General features: G+C 39.5%; 1 long non-coding RNA gene across 1 annotated transcript; it reads right to left on the bottom strand.

Moving 5' to 3' along the window:
• Nucleotides 1-2,994: 2,994 nt before the first annotated feature.
• On the bottom strand, nucleotides 2,995-16,271 carry LOC309654628. Its single transcript, XR_014260355.1, has 2 exons — nucleotides 15,274-16,271; nucleotides 2,995-14,798 (listed from the first exon to the last, which is right to left on the bottom strand). It is a non-coding gene; the product is annotated as an uncharacterized lncRNA (long non-coding RNA).
• Nucleotides 16,272-17,416: the final 1,145 nt, after the last annotated feature.

Below are 17,416 nucleotides of genomic sequence, written 5' to 3'. Positions count from 1 at the left end.
TTTCAGGTTTTTCTTTTCTCCATATCAGGCATTTGGTATGGTATTTGCCCTACCCACCTCACAGGCTGGTTCTAAGGCTTGAATGAAAGAAAACATGAACTTCAGTGAAAAGTTATTGTTCTAACTGTAAAGGACTTATTAATGTCATTCCCCTTCTAAATGCTAAATGCAGTGCTCTACCTGCTTTGAGGGAATAATGCCACTGGTCTCACTAATGCATGTAGAGGTTGCTAATATCTTACGGAGATTTGGTTTAAAGAGAGGCCAATTATGTCTAGCTCCACACTTTGCAGGGAGCAGACTCTTCTTTTGTCCTTTGGGGGGAGCGTCGCTTCACAAATCTTGACCTCACTAGAGGGTGAATGAGAAAATGCACAGGCCGACATTGACTTTGAAATATCTGACAGGACACAGGGCTGAAAGCATCTATCAATAATTCATTTCAGGTTATGGGGTAGAACAGGATCCCCGCTGGTTTTAAAGCCATTAATTGGTTGTTCGACTCCATTAAGTCACTATGGATGTGAAAAGCATGTCTGAAGTTTTAAAAGACACAGATAATAAAGACAGCTGTTTTTTTCTTCTATTTTTCTCTCTCTCTCTCTCTCTTTTTTTTTTTTTTTTTTTGCACGACTGGTGTGACTTCTTTGCCAGTGGGAGAAAAAAGCCTAGGTCAACAGGGGCTGAAAATTGAAAATTGAGAACTATGTTATCTTTGGGCTTTTTATCTAGGAACCAATAAAAATGGTAAGTCTTTCTCAAACCATTGCCCTTTCTCTCAATAAAACATATTTTTTATCTTGAATGTCAGTTTCCTGATGGTTGCTTCCTAATTTTGTAATGAATACTGTATGCAGATATTTTATTAAAAGTATGGATTTTAAAAGACAAAAAGAAACTCATAGGCTCAAAGTCAATCTGCCCAAAAAAAATAAAAAATAAATTTGCTAAAAATCACCTATTCACCAAAAACAAAGACAGATTCCTTAAACAAAGTCTAGGACAGTTTGTTGTAATCATTTGGACACTAAAAGCCAAAGCAAAGGCAGAGGCTGGGACCGAGAGGGAGAGGGATAGGGATCAATGCAGGGGTTGGGTTGAATAATTTGGTAAAATAATGATGAAGTGAATTGGTCACTCTGGAAACTTATTTTTGATCAATTGACTTTTAGAGAACTGATTTTTGGTGCTTTGGCCTGTGTCTGAGTATCAGCCATCAGCAAGTGGCATCTTCCCTCTGGGCTGCAGTGCACTTACATTACCATGAAGGGATTATAGGGAAATCTTTAAAGCCCTCCTTAGTTTTAAGATGTTCTCATTCTATCACTGGTCTTTTTTTTTTTTTCTTGATTAATTTTTATTGGAGTATAGTTGCTTTACAAGGCTGTGTTAGTTTCTACTGTACAGCAAAGTGAATCAGCTATACGTATACATATGTTCCCTCTTTTTTTGGATTTCCTTCCCATTTAGGTCACTACAGAGCATTGAGTAGAGTTCCCTGTGCTATACAGCAGATTCTCATTAGTTATCTATTTTGTACATAGTATCAATAGTGTATATATGTTAATCCCAATTCCCAATTCATCCCACACTCCCCCTTCCCGCCTTGGTGTCCATACATTTATTCTCTACATCTGTGTCTCTATTTCTGCTTTGCAAATAGGATCATCTATATCATTTTTCCAGATTCCCCATTTATGCATCAATGCACGATATTTGTTTTTCTCTTTCTGATTTACTTCACTCTATATGACAGTCTCTATGTCCATCCACGTCTCTACAAATGACCCAATTTCATTCCTTTTTATGGCTGAGTAATATTCCATTGTATATATGCACCACATTTTCTTTATCCATTCCTCTGTTGACAGACATTTAGGTTGCTTCCATGTCCTGACTATTGTAAATAGTGCTGCAATGAACACTGGGGTGCATGTGTCTTTTTGAATTATGGTTTTCTCTGGGTATATGCCCAGTAGTGGGATTGCTGGATCATATGGTAGCTCTATTTTTAGTTTTTTAAGGAATGGTCTTCCTCAATGACCACAAGTACACCAAGAAAACCACAATTTCGTATTTGATTGTGAAACCATATGGAGGGCGATGATGTTTACCTGTCAAGAAGAGCTTTTTTTGCCCTTTGTGCATTTAACATCTTACCTCTTGTTTTGAACACACTGCCTTTTCCCAAGCATTCAACTCTCATGAAAACCCAGACAAGAAGGTGGAACAAATATTTGTATCTCCATTTTTCAGATGAGAAAAATCAGACCTGGAAAGCTGAAGTCAATCTAAAGACAAAACACATAGAAACTTATGTACATTTTGAGAGAGATTTTTTTTTTTTTTTTTTTTATCTTGGGAAACTTCTAGGCACCATTCTGTAAAGTCCTCACCTGATCCTTATGACAAGGGGCACCGGGGGGATGATTACAAAGTGTCTGCGGAGTCCATGCAAAATACTTTCTTGGATCAAAATACAGTAATAATAATAAAACATCAGATGATGACCCCCTCTTCTTGATAGGTAGTGAAATAACCATTCTGGTCTTTTCTCTGATTCTTCCATTTAGGAACTCTCTTTCTTTCTTTTTTTCAGGTAAATATTCCATACCCTTTTCCCCCACCCCCCAGCTTTACTGAAGTATGATTGACAAAAATTGTATATATTTAAGGTATACAAAGTGATGTTTTGAAATACATACACAGTGTGAAATGATTACCATGACTAAGCTAATTAACAGAGCTATTGCCTCATATAGTCACCTTTATTGTGTGTGTGTGGTGAGAATGCTTAAGAGCTACTCTTAGCAAAATTTCAGTTACATAATAGAGTATTATCAACTCTAGTCACTATGCTGTTCATTAGATCCCCAGAACTTATCCAATGTATACTTGGAAGTTTGTACCCTTTGACCAATATATCTCTCCATTTCCCTTAATCCCCAGTTCCCAGGAACCACCGTTCTACTCTCTGCTTCTATGAGTTCAACCTTTTTAGATTTCACATATAAATGAGATCATGCAGTATTTGTCTTTCTGTGTCGGCTTTATTTCACTTAGCATAATGTCCTCTAGATTCATCCATGTTTTCACAAACAGCAGGATTTCCTTCTTTTTTTTAAAGGCTGAGTAGTATCTCATTGTATGTATATCATATATATATGTGCATATGTATATCACATCACATCTTCTTTATTCGTTCATCTGTCAGTGGACACTTAGGTTGTTTTCATATCTTGGCTGCTGTAAGCAATGCTACTCTGAACATGGGGGTAAGGTGCTTCCTTTCTTCTTTCTTTTTGCAATAGTATGTGACTAGGGACACTAGTACACAGGGACCCAAATGTTAATTTTTGGAATAAGCATATAATAAGCGCCTTTCTAAAAAAAGTACATTACAGTTTTCCAGTGTACACGCTGTCATCACTGTTTAAAATTCCAACATTATAAAAGCAGCAGAAGCATGTATCAAAATGACCTATCCATACAACGTAATTATGCAGCTGCGGTTTACAGCCCCTTGAAATACATTCTTGAACAGGATGGGAAAGGTAATACAGGCATGGATATGAATATTGTTGCTGGAATCTTTGGTGCCAAATGATTCTGGCTTCACTGTTGCCATGGTGGAAACTGGCTCAGGTGACTCAGGGACTATGAAAATGAACCTTCAAAATCCAAGAAATAAAACACAGATGCCTTCAAGCTTTCTGTAATCACTGTGTTTGTTTTCTTTTTCCACCACCATGGCTGTTTGTGGCAGGAGGGCTCTCCAAACCAAATTCAAAGAATTGTGTTGAATATACTTAGAACTTACCATATAACTGAGCTCTTGCTCCATTCCTCTGGACACGAAATGTCCCAGAAGGGTGTCTACTTGAATCCAGTGGTTTCCAAAAATCTATTTTGAATTGCCTTATTTTTTCACATGGCTCAATTTCCTAATAACTATTATTATGACTTCTATCATGAATATCGGAGTATGTGCATGAGCATGCAGTTAAAATAAAGAGATCTCTGATATAAGAGTTCAGTCCTATTTTCAGAGGGCAAAACAGAGGCCCAGAGAACTTTAATGAATTATCCAAGGTCATCACTTGTAGGTAACAAAATCTCAAAGCGTTCTCACTATTGCATTCTTTTCTCTATACAATATGAATTGTCCCTCCAGTCACCTTGAACCCTGCTTATAATACAAAGAGTACTATCTGTCTTCAAAGTAGTTCAGTCGTCTCCATTGGAATATAATATATTTAAATGAGCTTTTGGATGTGTGCATGGGCACGTGTGTGTATATAAATTCAGTCTTGCAAAAGATCAACTCTACGAGCCAACTTTGAACTTCACAGAGCTGTAAGTAGACTTATTATTGTCATTTTCTAGGTGTGAAGTAACATAATTGAAACAATTCATCCTTTGTATTTGTGTCCAAAAACGATGTCAAGTACAACGTGATCTCAGATCTGCTCCAGATCTATGATTATCTGTGATTTAAACTTATGATAAAGGTATAGGAGAGAAGGGTGAGCAAGTCATGGAACACGGGGAGATAAGAGGAGGGCACGCGTCTCTCTTTAGAAAAAGCCTCTCTTTGGTAGAACGTTAGGAGGTCTCACCATAACTCAGCTGTGGCTTTGCAGTGGGCACATTCAGCAAAGAGCTCTTTTCTACCCACTGTCCTTTTCTACGTAAAATACAACTCTTAACAAAAACAACAAGGTATAAATATTAACTAGGTCTAGTATGAAATTATGTTTAACTAGGTACCATCCAAGTAAAGTAAGGTACAAGCATATACACAAACTGTCCTTTAGGTGGATAATAAATATTTTTTAAATAAATTTATTTATTTTATTTATTTATTATTTTTGGTTGCGTTGGGTCTTTGTTGCTGCGCGCGGGCTTTTCTCTAGTTGGGGTGAATGGGGGCTACTCTTCGTTGCGGTGCACGGGCTTCTCATTGTGGTGGCTTCTCTTGTTGCGGAGCACGGGCTCTAGGCGCATGGGCTTCAGTAGTTGTGGCACGCGGGCTCAGTAGCTGTGGCTCACGGGCTCTAGAGCGCAGGCTCAGTAGTTGTGGCGCACGGGCTTAGTTGCTCCGCGGCATGTGGGATCTTCCCGGACCAGGGCTCGAAACTGTGTCCCCTGCACTGGCAGGTGGATTCCTAACTGCTGCGCCACCAGGGAAGCCCTAGGTGGATATTTTTTAAAGTGTTTTGGAGGAAACCCACTGGCTCCTTTAAATTCCTGGTATACAAGAAGCTTCTTAACCTGCTGGAAACCAACCACAGGTCGTGATAATAGAACCAAATCTCTTTTGAGGCCCTTGAACACTGGCTCTGAACTCTGATATGACAGGATTGGGCAAAGGAAACAGGTTAGGCAAAAAGAAAATTTTTCTGATTGGAAAAGTAGTCATAATTTTTTTGTAGAGTCAAGAGATTTTATGCATCACGGGTGTTGATAATTTTCTTTTTCCAAGTGAAGAAAACTGAGTGGGAGAGAACTGCCTTGGGGAACAAAAAGTCACTTTTCTCTGTTCTAAAGTGAACAGAGAGGTTAAATAACCCAGTGGTCAATTCTGAGTGCACAGAAATGGTTACTGTATAAACAGGTAACAGGAGTGAAGTGATGGGTCTGGGACTTCTTTTGCACACATTAAGAAACCTCACAAAGAATCAATAAAACCCGAACAACGGTTTTGCAAAATAACTGTGCACTTTTTTGGTTTCCTGCTATCTTGAAAATACAGTTTTACGTTGTGACAGTTCTTAGCATCTATACATGTTTTATCATGCATCCCTCCTTAAATTTTAATATAAACATTTGCTTCTGCTCTGCTGTGAATTTTAAAAAATTACTTCATAAAGGTCTTTGAAGACCAAATTGATCTGGAGCACCTGGAACTGAATAGAACTGAGATGAAGAAAACTTTGTTCTTATCTGACATCTGGTTCGGGGTGACATAAATTTTCTTTTCTGCAGAAGACTGTTCATTGAGTTATTAATTCCAAGTCATATATTTATCAAATCTGATCATTACTCAAGCCACAAATTTTGTTTTAAAAAATGCAATGAATTAATACAATGAATTAGCAAATGTATTAATTCCACTAACCTTTTAGTATATCCCCTTCTATTCTTCGGTTCCACGTGTATATTCTGTAAATAAATTATATACACACAATACATAACCACATATGTATGTAACCTGTACTAATTAGATCATTCTGTACATTGTTTTGAAGCTTCTCTTTTTACATACAGAAATATATCATGACATTCTCCTCTGTAATTTTATATTCTTCACTACATCATTAGGTGGATATCTTATTGTTCAGAAAAACATTTGTCCATTGTTAGACATTTGGGTTTTCTCTCAGTTTTACTTTTAAAAATATTTGAGCTGTGATTTCCTTTGTCTATACATGTCTATAAATATCTCTGATTACTTTCTTAGGGTGCATGGCTGGGTCAAAGGATATGTACATTTCAGGGCTTTGATTAATGTTCCCAAAATGTCTTCTAGGATGGCTTTAAAAATCTCTCTATGTGTACTGCTGTCAGCAGTATAATGGTACTCTTTTCTTACACCATTGCCAACTTTGGATTTTTAATTAAAAATAAAATCTTTGATGATGACAAAAGCAAAGGAAACATTCAGTATTTTAAAACTGTGAATACTTGTGAGATTAACATTTGTATGGTATGCTCACTGGCCCCTTCCTTCCTCCCATACCTCATCTCATCTTTCACTTCCTACAATGCCTAGATTCTTTTTGGTACTTCCACCCTATTTTAATGATTAATATTTTATAATATAAATATTGTGGGCTGAATGGTGGCCCCCTAAAACAGAGGTCCCCAACCTTTTTGGCACCAGGGACCGGATTCGTGGAAGACAGTTTTTCCACGGCTGGGGGCGGGGCGGGGCGGGGGTGGTGTGGGTGATGGTAATGCCAGCGATGGGTAGCAGCAGATGAAGCTTTGCTAGCTTGCCCGCAGGCCGCTGACCACCTGCTGTGCGGCCCCGGTTCCTAACAGGCCTCGGACCTGCAGCGGTCTGCGGCCCAGGGATTGGGGACCCCAGCAAAAAATATGTCCATTTCCTAATCCCTGGAATTTGTGAATATCACCTTACTGATAGGGTAAATGTCACCTTACATGGTAAAAGCTATGATTAAGTTAAAGATTTTTGAGAGGAGAAGCTTATCCTGGATCATACCCATGGGTCATAAATCCAACGACAAGTATCCTTATGGGGTGCAGAGGGAGATTGGAGACATACATAGAAGAAAAGGCAGAAAATGGAGTGATAGGACCACAGCCCAGGAGTGCCAGGGCAGCTACCAGAAACTAGAAGAGGCAAGGAATGGCTTCTCCCATTGAGCCCCTACCTGCACCCTGGAGGGAACATAGCCGTGGCGGATTTCAGACTTCTCGCCTCCAGAACTGTGAAAGAATAAATATCTGTCATTCTAAGTCATGAAGTTTGTGGTAATTGGTTACAGCAGCCTTAAGAAACAAATACAGTGCACTAATATCTAGACATGAAAATATCCATTCATTCTTTACTCTTAATATTTTTCCAATCCAGAGCCATTTTAGATTTGTTTTGTCAAAGTGTAATGAAAAAAAAAATTATATCCTGATGTTAATTAGATAATGTTAAATGTGCAAAGTAAGTTGGCGACACTAATCCTTACACCAAGCAACATGGTATGGCTTTTAGATATTCTTCTTTTATGCCACTTAATAGAGCTTTGAGTTTTTCTTCATATGGGCTTTGTCATTGAGTATAAGTTTTTTGGTAAGTACACTATATATCATTGCTAATATAACTGAGTGTGATTTTATTTTTGCCATTGTATGTTCTAAGCCAGTGTTGTCTAATAGAACTTTCTGTGATGATGGAAATGTTCTGTATTTGCACTGACCGATAAGGCTGCCACCAGCCATGGGGCTATTGAACATCTGAAATGGAGTTAGTGTCATTGAGGAACTGAATTTTTACATTTTATTTCATTTTCATTAATGTAAATTTAAATAGTCACACCTGGCTAGTGGCTTCAATATGGGAAAAAATATAGTCCTAAGTGGTTCTCGATGCTTTGTAGCAAGATGATTTAAGGCAGTATAGTAAAAATGGTTAAGAGCCTGGGCTCTGGAGTTATGCAATCTGTGTTTACATCTTCGTGCCACCATTCTTAGCTCAGTGGATTTATGCTGGGCACCAACCCTAAGTACTGGTCTGCAGGTCAGAGGGGGAGATGGAGAAATCCCGAGGAAAGTAAGCATTGTCTTATGGGGGACCTACATCTTCTGAGGCTTCCTCAGAGTCTCCATATGGGTCACATTTTCCTGTTTCTTTGTATGTCTAATAATTTTGGATAGCATACTGAACATTGTGAAAGATGTATTTAGGAGACTATATACCCTGTTATATTCCTCTAAAGAGCTTGGGTTTTTGTTTTTGTTTTTTGCTTTGTTTCAGCAGGCATTCAATTTGTCTGGGCTCAAACTCCAAACTCTTTCTCCCCTAGGCGAGAGGCAGTTAAAATCTCTCTTTTGTAATTTTATTCTTAGCTGGGCTATTTCGAGTCAGCCTATACATTTGTAGTTCAAAGGTTTACACACAAAAAATTGTGACTCCTCTTCTCTGGCTCGTTCTATGTTAGGATATTTCTGACCTGCTGTGATCATACTCTGGTTCTTCCAGCCAGTAAAGATGAGAGTTTCTAGTGTAAGCTTGTGGGTTTCTGTCTAAGTTTTAGCAGCTTTGCATGGTGCTGACTGAAGTCTTCCCACAGGCAAAGAACAGTAAAAATAGAAAACACCCTTCCTCCAAGCATCCAGTCTCCTACAGTTTCTCCCTGTTTGGAGTACCTCTCCAGTACCTCCATGAAGTTGTTTTAAAAGTTTTGTCCAGAGCTTACAGTTTTCTACAGGAGATTTGGTCGCATAGGAGCCACTCTGCCTTTCCTGAAAAAGTCATCTGTTTCTCAAATGCTAAAAATAATTCGTGTAGAAAAACATCTAGTCCCAAAACCTAGGTTGCAAGTGAGTTCGTCGGGGAAGGAAAAGGAGACTTTGGAGAGAAGAATATAATTTTTGAATCAATGTCTGTATCTTTCTCTTTTATGAATATAGGCTTTTCTGTACTTCAATTTTTGATGAATTATATGTTTTCAGTCACGGATTTTTATCTAGATTGGGCCTGATAAATGTTTCCTTGGGCAAATAATTTAACATCTCTGAGCTCCTCCTTCATCTTTGTTAACAGGGTTGATCATGCCCCTGTGAGGAAGAGACTGAAATATTAAGCACTCCCTAAGTGTCCATTTCTCCGTATCAACTCATTATCACATGACTTATTCAAGGGTGATGACAGCACTTTATTCGTCTTGGAAGCCACCAATCTGGATCATTTTTGTTGCCATATAAATGTTTGTAAAATAAATAAATAAATAAATAAATAAATAAATAAATAAATAGACTGGTGAATGTAGACAGTATTAAGATAAAATTCATACATGTATTAAGCTATTGTTTCAATGTAAGGATATTTTATTACTCTGTCCACAGTCTGAAATCTACTATAATAATACCCATGTTCATAGAGATGAAGTGACACCCGCTTAATTTTGACAGTAAACTATTTAGAACTGGCACTTCCATTTTTATGGTCTTTGTATACTCCTTATTACTATATAAATAAATAAATATAATTTTATGTACCTATTGAATAATAGTTACGTTAAAAAGTTCTGCAGAAATACCTTGGTCTAAAATCAGGTTTCTTTGCTAGGTAATAAAAATATTTTCCCTGGAGCCATTTCTGGGGAAGTATTATAATAGTCTAAAATCCAACCATTGCCTAGTATAATAGTATAACTAATAAAAGATTTTGTAGTTGTAGATCCTTACGAATGAAGTGAATTTTTTTAAGTATTGTGGAGAACATTTTCCTTGAGTGAAGAAAGCTCTTTATGTAACTAAGTTCTCAATTATGAAAAGGCCATGCAGATCTCAGCTTAAACCTGCAGGTGATGGAAGCAACTGCATTCTTAGCTGTTGGAGGGATGAGTTTGCTCTTGGGTAAAATATTTTGCTGTGGTCGTTTATTTAAGTAATTTAAATCTGGTTCTCAGCCCTCACCAAACTGAATGACAGAATGTTTAATTATTCTTCAAAACTGGGCTTTGTTCCAATTCCATTTCAGTGTGAAACAAATCCAGGCTAGGGTCTCGTCTGTCTTGTCCCAATACACCCATTTATGCAACCATCACTTTTGGCATTCTGACCCAGGAAGACACACAGCAGTGCTGAGAATAAAGCACCTACTATGTGTTGTGGCACGTGCTGGGTACTGTGGGAGATTTTTGGGGAAAAAACAAAACAAAACAGGGCATAACCCTTGCTCTTAGTAAAGTCCAGGAAGAATTCCAGGGTCAAAAATGTACAATTTACAGTCTTTTGGAGGTAAATGTTACTTTGAGAGTAGCTACAACCAGTATCAAATGGAAGGCTGTCTGTAAAAAGCAGAATCGTGGAACGTTTAGAAAAAAGTAATGAAAATGGCAGAAAATTCGGTTCTCAGCAGAATCCTGTCAACAGGAGAAATGCTATTTCCACAAATTCCTGAGTGGAGGAAGGCGTGCGGAGGGCCTCCCGGGCCATCCATAAAACATGAAACCAAGAACAGAGCAGATGAAGAAAGTTTTCTATTTTCTTTCTGACTTAGCCTTAACTTGTGGTTTACGTAAAAAAAAAAGAAAAAAAAAAAAAAGACTAAGCTCTTCTTGGGGCCATTACAGGGCTGTGCAGCTATGTGCTTGCACTGACATTGTTTATTTCAGAACATCTGTGCCATAATTTTTGGTCATGCCTGTGGAATAAATGAGGTCATCTCTTTGGATGTTTATATAGCTGAGAAATAATCAAAACCAATGCACCAGAAATGGATTCCCTTTCCCAGATTTTAAAGCACTTTTGCCCTTTTCATATCACCACTCAAGTTTGCTCAACCCAGCAACAAAATGGTTGTTGAATTAATTAATGAGCATCATCTCTCTCCAAACTTTGCCAGTCTTGCCCCTTCTCTCTCAACACGCACACACACACACACACACACACAGTGCAAAGCATAGAAGAAAGATAAACAATATGGAATTACAATGAGCTGAGTTCTAGACTTGGTGCTGTCATCAGTTACTTCTGGCACCTTAGGCAGATCCATCCCCCCACCTGTCACCAGGGTCAACTGTCTTTGTTCCTTATCTCCTTAAAATCCTTCTTTGACTTCCCATCGTGTACAAGGCAAAGTCCATAAGATCCTTCACGTTGTGGCCCCTGCCTACCTTTCCAGAATCATCTCTCACGATTCCACTAAAATGGACCCTGTTAGTAACCACTCTTCACTACTTACAACCTTCCATTTAGACGTGCTCTTTCTCTCTTCCCTCCCTGTCTTTTTTGCATGCCCTTTCACCTGACCGAACGTCATCACCTTGTCTGTCCATCCTCCTTCTCCCTCAGCACCTCAACCACACCCTTATAGCCATTGAGATGTAGCTACAGTTGACACAAAGGCAGCTCAAGGTCGAGAATGGGTACAATACTGCCGATCAGTGATTGTGGTTTTCTTTAAACTGGGAAAGACTGTGCTCTCAGATGGCAGGATCAGTGCATCCATTTGACATGAGGAATTAGAAGGTTTCTTCTTGGTACCTACAACCTTTGGACATCTTCAACCTCTTTATCTACTTCCAGTTTTTTTTCTTTTTTTCTTTTCTTTCTCTCTCTTTCTTCCCTTCTTTCCTTCCTCCCTCCCTCACTTCCACATTCCTCCCTTCCTTTCTTGCTTTGGTCCTAGTCATGTTGGCAAGGATTAATACAACCAGGACGCGTCGCAGTGGTGGTGAGGTGGTCTATGCCTTGGGTCATGCATTATTTGGATTCTCCTAAGACCTAGAGTTCTCAGCCTAGTGGTCACTGTACCTCCTCTCCCGAAGGACTAGCTTCTCCACCAGCCTCTCTCTAGAAGCACATGCCTAAAGGCAAATTATTCTGAAAAGCCCCCTCTCAATGTCTATCCTCCTTTCTACTCTACCCTCCCAGAAAATACACTGATGGAAATAATCCAAGAAAACTTCAAACAGAGAAAAAAACCTATAGCACGGTTGAGGTTTGGGAAGCATGTCCACTGCATGCCCTAAGCTTTGAGGAATTGCTTCTATCTACAGTGTAGGTGGGTTCATGCTGAAGGAAGTTGTTAAGCAGTGCCTTTTCTTCCCCAGAAAGTGATGCAGAGTAGAGGGACCAGAGGGGTATTTTACCAGTGACTCCAAATCAGAAGGAGGAAGCGTTACATGTGACAGTGGTTCCAGTAAAAGACGGGGGCAACCCTATTACCAGTGGGGACCAACGTTTGTTGGTGGCTTCTGAAAGGACCAGTAGACCCTCACGAAGTAGAAAGCCTGTGGATGGCAGGGTTTATTACCTGGCCCAGCTTCTCGATAATAGGAGAACCACTTCTTTAAAAAACTAGACATTCTTCCGTGCCCAGGGTGGCAGGAATCTTGACATGGCCAAGCCACATGCTTGGAGCAGAGAACTAGGAAATCAGACCTCATGCCCAGCAGGTTTACCAAACTCTGGGGAGGAGGCCACTTGAAGAGATGACCTTTCCTCCTAGACTGCTCTTGACTTCAACCTCTGGAGACCTTTAGTGCCGGATGGCTGAGCTGACATGGCTGCTTACACTACCAGGCTTTGATCTTAAGACTGAAGAAGAGAATTCTAACAGTAACCAGGTAAACTGCAAGGGACCCGCCCAGAATCTTTTGAAGGTCATAGCAAGCTAGGACAGGGCCGTGAGTGAGTTAGAATGCAGAGGCCCTGTGGGGAAATGCCCACACTGTTCATCACAGCTTAGCAGGCAGATCAGCAGCTGGGTTTCAGCCCCACTCACCACCTCCGCCGGGGGGCCTTTGAGCAGGGTGGCCCTGCTAAGAAGACTTGCCCTCTTTCTAACATAACAGGAAACAGACACATAAGATAAGGCCTACCAAAAACTCATTCGCATCAAAGTAGGAGACAAATATCACCCACAAGAAATAGAACATGAGCATATCTTTACAAGAGATTTACCACAGGTGACTTTTTGCATTTTTATTATATAGGCAATGATTCATGGTAAAAAGTAACAAGAATTAGGAAATACTGATAGGCTAAAAGAAAACTAAAAAGCCATCCATGGCCTCATCTGTGAGATAAAGACCTTGTATATTTATTAGGTGACAATCTACTGTAAAAAAGAGTGTTTCCTTCTCTTACATTTATTTCTTCTTATTTGTCTATTCATTTTCTTGTATATCATCATAGACCTCTGGTTATTATTTTATCCTATGGATTATAAAAATACTATCTGGGGGTTGCTCATAACATACCAGGTTTGGCCAGTGGGAGCCCCTTCAAACAGGCTCCTGGCCTCACCATCTTTTGTGGACTTCCTTACGTTATGGTCCAGCAAGCTGCTTCAAGCTCATCCTGACCTTTCCCAGCCCCAGCCCGGAATGAACCATTTCTCCAAGGAGACCTCCAGGGAACTTTCCCATGTATTTTTTTTCCCCACCACTTTTTCTAGGGGTGTGGGCTCCTGGTTTGAATTTAAGGAAGATCCAGACATTTCTTAGCTTGTCAGGTGAGTGAAGGGAGCAGGTCCACCTGAGAACTCTGTAGGTGAAACACTTCCTGAGGGGCAGATGAAGCCGCATGGGCTGTACGGGAGCCAGTGAGGGCTTCCTGCAGCAGCACAGGGAGAGGCAACTGGGAGCAAACCGGCCTTTGGCCCTGACCTTGATCTCCTGGCCCAAACCCTTTTAGACTCTGGGGAACAAGAGGTTAATAAAACAAAGAGCCTTTCACCAAAAACATTATAAAAGCGTGAAGCATAATAGTCTAAGCAGCACAGATATTGGACTCCTTCTGACAGGCTGGAATGTAAGCATAGAAAGATTCTCGACCCCCTGTCATGTCAAACCTCCATGAAGCTTTGGGATGGTGGGGGCTTCCCTGATTTGTGGTTGTGATACTGACCAGGGTTCTTGGTCTTCCCCAATCAATAGAAATTGACTGGAGGCCAGACAAGAAATTCAGGCAAGGCTTTATTGGGGCCCCTGCTGCAGCAGCGGGGAGTGAGAACAAACAACATGTTCCCTAGCTCACTCCCTGAAGTGGAGCGAGCTGGCTCCTTATACGGGGTGAGGGTAGGGTCGGGTCCAGGGGTCGGGCCAAAGGGGTGGCTTAGGTGTTTTGCCCACCCCTTAGGTGGTGTTGTGTGCAGGGGGCATGCTCAGTACCCTGCTTTTGCTCCCAACACACTGTTTTTGCCCCTGGCTCTTCAGAAGTGGCAGTTGAGATTTTTGGTCTTTTGTATCTTTTTGTCCATAATTTGCCCCAACTGCGCATGCACACAGTTATTTTTAGTCCCATATAGTTTCTTTGTATTTCGTTGCTTGAAGAGAGGTTTGCCCAGGTGCAAGCATTACAGCAAAGGATCCCAGGTCCCAGCTTCTCTCAGTTGCAGGGGAACAGTGGCAGGTAGCTGCTGCATGTTAGAAAGGACTGCAAAGATCCATGGAGATGCCTGACAAGAGTTGAAGATGGACCACATATGTGGAGGCAGGCGTGGCAGCAGCAGAAGGAAACTGGGGGGAAGGTGGGGGGGATTTGTGACACACTCTGGCACTTCCATGATCTGGTAAGACACTTGAAGAGGATGGACTTCCTGTCTGAACAAGAAGAGGCAAGCCCTGATTAAATCTTAGTTATTATGATTAATGTAGACACATTAGCACCCACAGAATTCTGAGGCTTGGTTAACTTGGAAGACAGATATAAATATTCATTTTATTTATATATTTTTATCTCTCATCTGCTTTTCTCAATGAAAGGTAATGCCACCACCAGAGAAAAATCCTGAAAATTTTCTTCTGGATCCATGGTTCTCAACTAGGATTGATTTTGCCTCCCAGGGGACAGTTGGCAATGTCTGGAGGCATTTTTGGTAGTCACAACTGGGAAGATGCTAATCTAGTGGGTAGAGGCCAGGGATGCTGCTAAACATCCTACAGTGCTCAGGACAGGTCCCCACAATAAGGAATTATCCAAAGTATTAATAGTGCTGAGGTTGAGAAACCATGTTCTAGAAGTATATGTTTTCATTGATTCGGGAAAGCTGTTTATATATTAAGAACATTAACTTACTTTTATCTATCATAGATGTTGCAGAATCTTTCCATTTTTATTTGTCGTTTGCATTTAATTGTATTTTTAGACCTACCAAAATAGAATTTTATATATTCAAATATATTAATTGTCAGGTTATCTCAGAAAACATTACTTCTATTTTTTAATATTATAGTTTTCCTAATCTAAAATCATACAAATATTCACTTATTCTTTTGATGCTTTTATAGTTTTGTCTCTTATTTTCAGCCATCTGAAATTTATTTTGGGGTAAGATAGAATCTAGGAATCTCAAATTATTCTTTTCTTCACAAACAGTTATCCCGTTGTTCTAGCCACATGTACTGAATAAATTATTCTGTCTCCAATTTTTGAAATAACAAAATCATTATATTCTACATCACAATATATATTTAGAAATGTTTCTGGGATTTCTTTTTTGTTCTATTGGTTTGCTTATTCTGGTGACAGTTTCATTGTATCTTTATTGTTATAAATAACAATTGTGTCAAGGTTAAAGAAAAATCACGTTGAGATTTTGATTAGGAAGATATTTTCTATGTTAATTTAGGGAGAATTGATGTTTTTGTAATGAGTCTTTTTATCCAGAAACATTGGATGTTTCTCCATTTATTCTTTTATGCTTCTTAGTATGGTTTAGTAGCTTTTTTTTTTCACATGCATTCTGTACGTTTCCTTGAAATTTATTGGTAGGCATTTTATATTTTTGGTGTTATTAAAATATTTCCCTCTTATATTTTAATAGCTTATGTTTTATAAGAAAGTTATTGCTTTTTACAACTTCATTTTGTAACTGGTTTTCTAAATTGCCACTGCAGTTTTTCAATTGATTCTTTGTTTATTTTCCAGGAATCATGTCAAATCACTATCCTTGGGCCTTTTTCTTTCCTGTTACTACTCTGGGGACCACCCTCACTTTTAGGAATTAGAATTGTTTTTGAAGTTTTGACTTAAGTCAGAAAATCCGGAGACTAGACACTTCTGGTAATATCTGAAGGCTAATATCTGGTAATAACTTCTGGTACTGACTTGAGAATGCCTATTGCATTATTTGCTGTATTGCCTGACTATGGAATGTGCTGTATTTCCAGAGTACATTTTAAAATTGAGGAAAAATTTATATCTGTTGAAATGCCCAGAGACCTTAAATGATACAATTCTGTAAGTTATAAATATTCACGCACCCACCACCCAAATCAAGATATAGAACATTTCCAACCCCCTCAGAAACTTCTTTCACTCTCCTTCTCAATCTTCATTCCCCCACTAGCAATCTCTATTCTAATTTTTATCCCTATATATGAGTTTTGCCTGTTGTACAACTTCATGTCGATGAAATCTTATCATGTGTCATCTTTTGTGCTTGGCTTTTTTGTTAAACACACTGTTTTTGAGAGTCAGTCACACTGTTCATTCCTCTTTATTACTGAGTAGTGTTCCATTTTGCAAACATAACAAGTTTGTTTATCCATTCTTCTGTTGGTGGGTACAGTAAGTCCCCTACATACGAACCTTCAAGTTGCAAATTTTCAAAGATGCGAACAACGTGCCCAGAGAAAGGACAAAGAGAGACAAGAGGAAGAAGTAACTGAAGAACTGAAGATATTCATGATGCAGGAAATGGCAAGGGGATTTTCTTTATCTGAGGAGGCACTGTTAGTTTTTGAGGCACAGGACCCGAACGTAGAATGGTACAGGATGTTTGCAGCAGCCGTTCAGAATGCAATCCAGGGCCACCATGTCATCTATGACGAGAAAAAAAGAGCTACTACCCAGACCTCACTGGATCGTTTTTTTAAGAGGGTAGATAGAACTGAATCCAGCAAGGAACCAGAATCTGTGCCATCAACGTCAGGTGTGAGTGAAATTGCAGCTCGCCCTCCGTCTCCTATTGCTGGCGATCCTTCAGCTCTACCATCTCCCACCTCCTCTCCCTCCTCCAGGCAGTAACTCTTCTTGCCTGTTCACTCGATGCCAGCCCCTGCATGCCAGCTCTTGTACTGTACTACTGTACTTTCCAAGGTACTGTACTGTGAGTCAAAATGTTATCTTTATTATTTGTGTGTGTTTGTTTTTTATGTATTTTTTGTGTGAAAAGTATTATAAACCCATCACAGTACAGTACTATATAGCCGATTGT

The sequence above is a fragment of the Balaenoptera physalus genome (genome assembly GCF_965194825.1).
Source record: "Balaenoptera physalus genome assembly, chromosome: 2".
Lineage (NCBI taxonomy): Eukaryota > Metazoa > Chordata > Mammalia > Artiodactyla > Balaenopteridae > Balaenoptera > Balaenoptera physalus.
The sequence above is the reverse complement of the archived record's forward strand: the minus strand, read 5'-3'. Positions and strand labels throughout refer to the sequence as shown.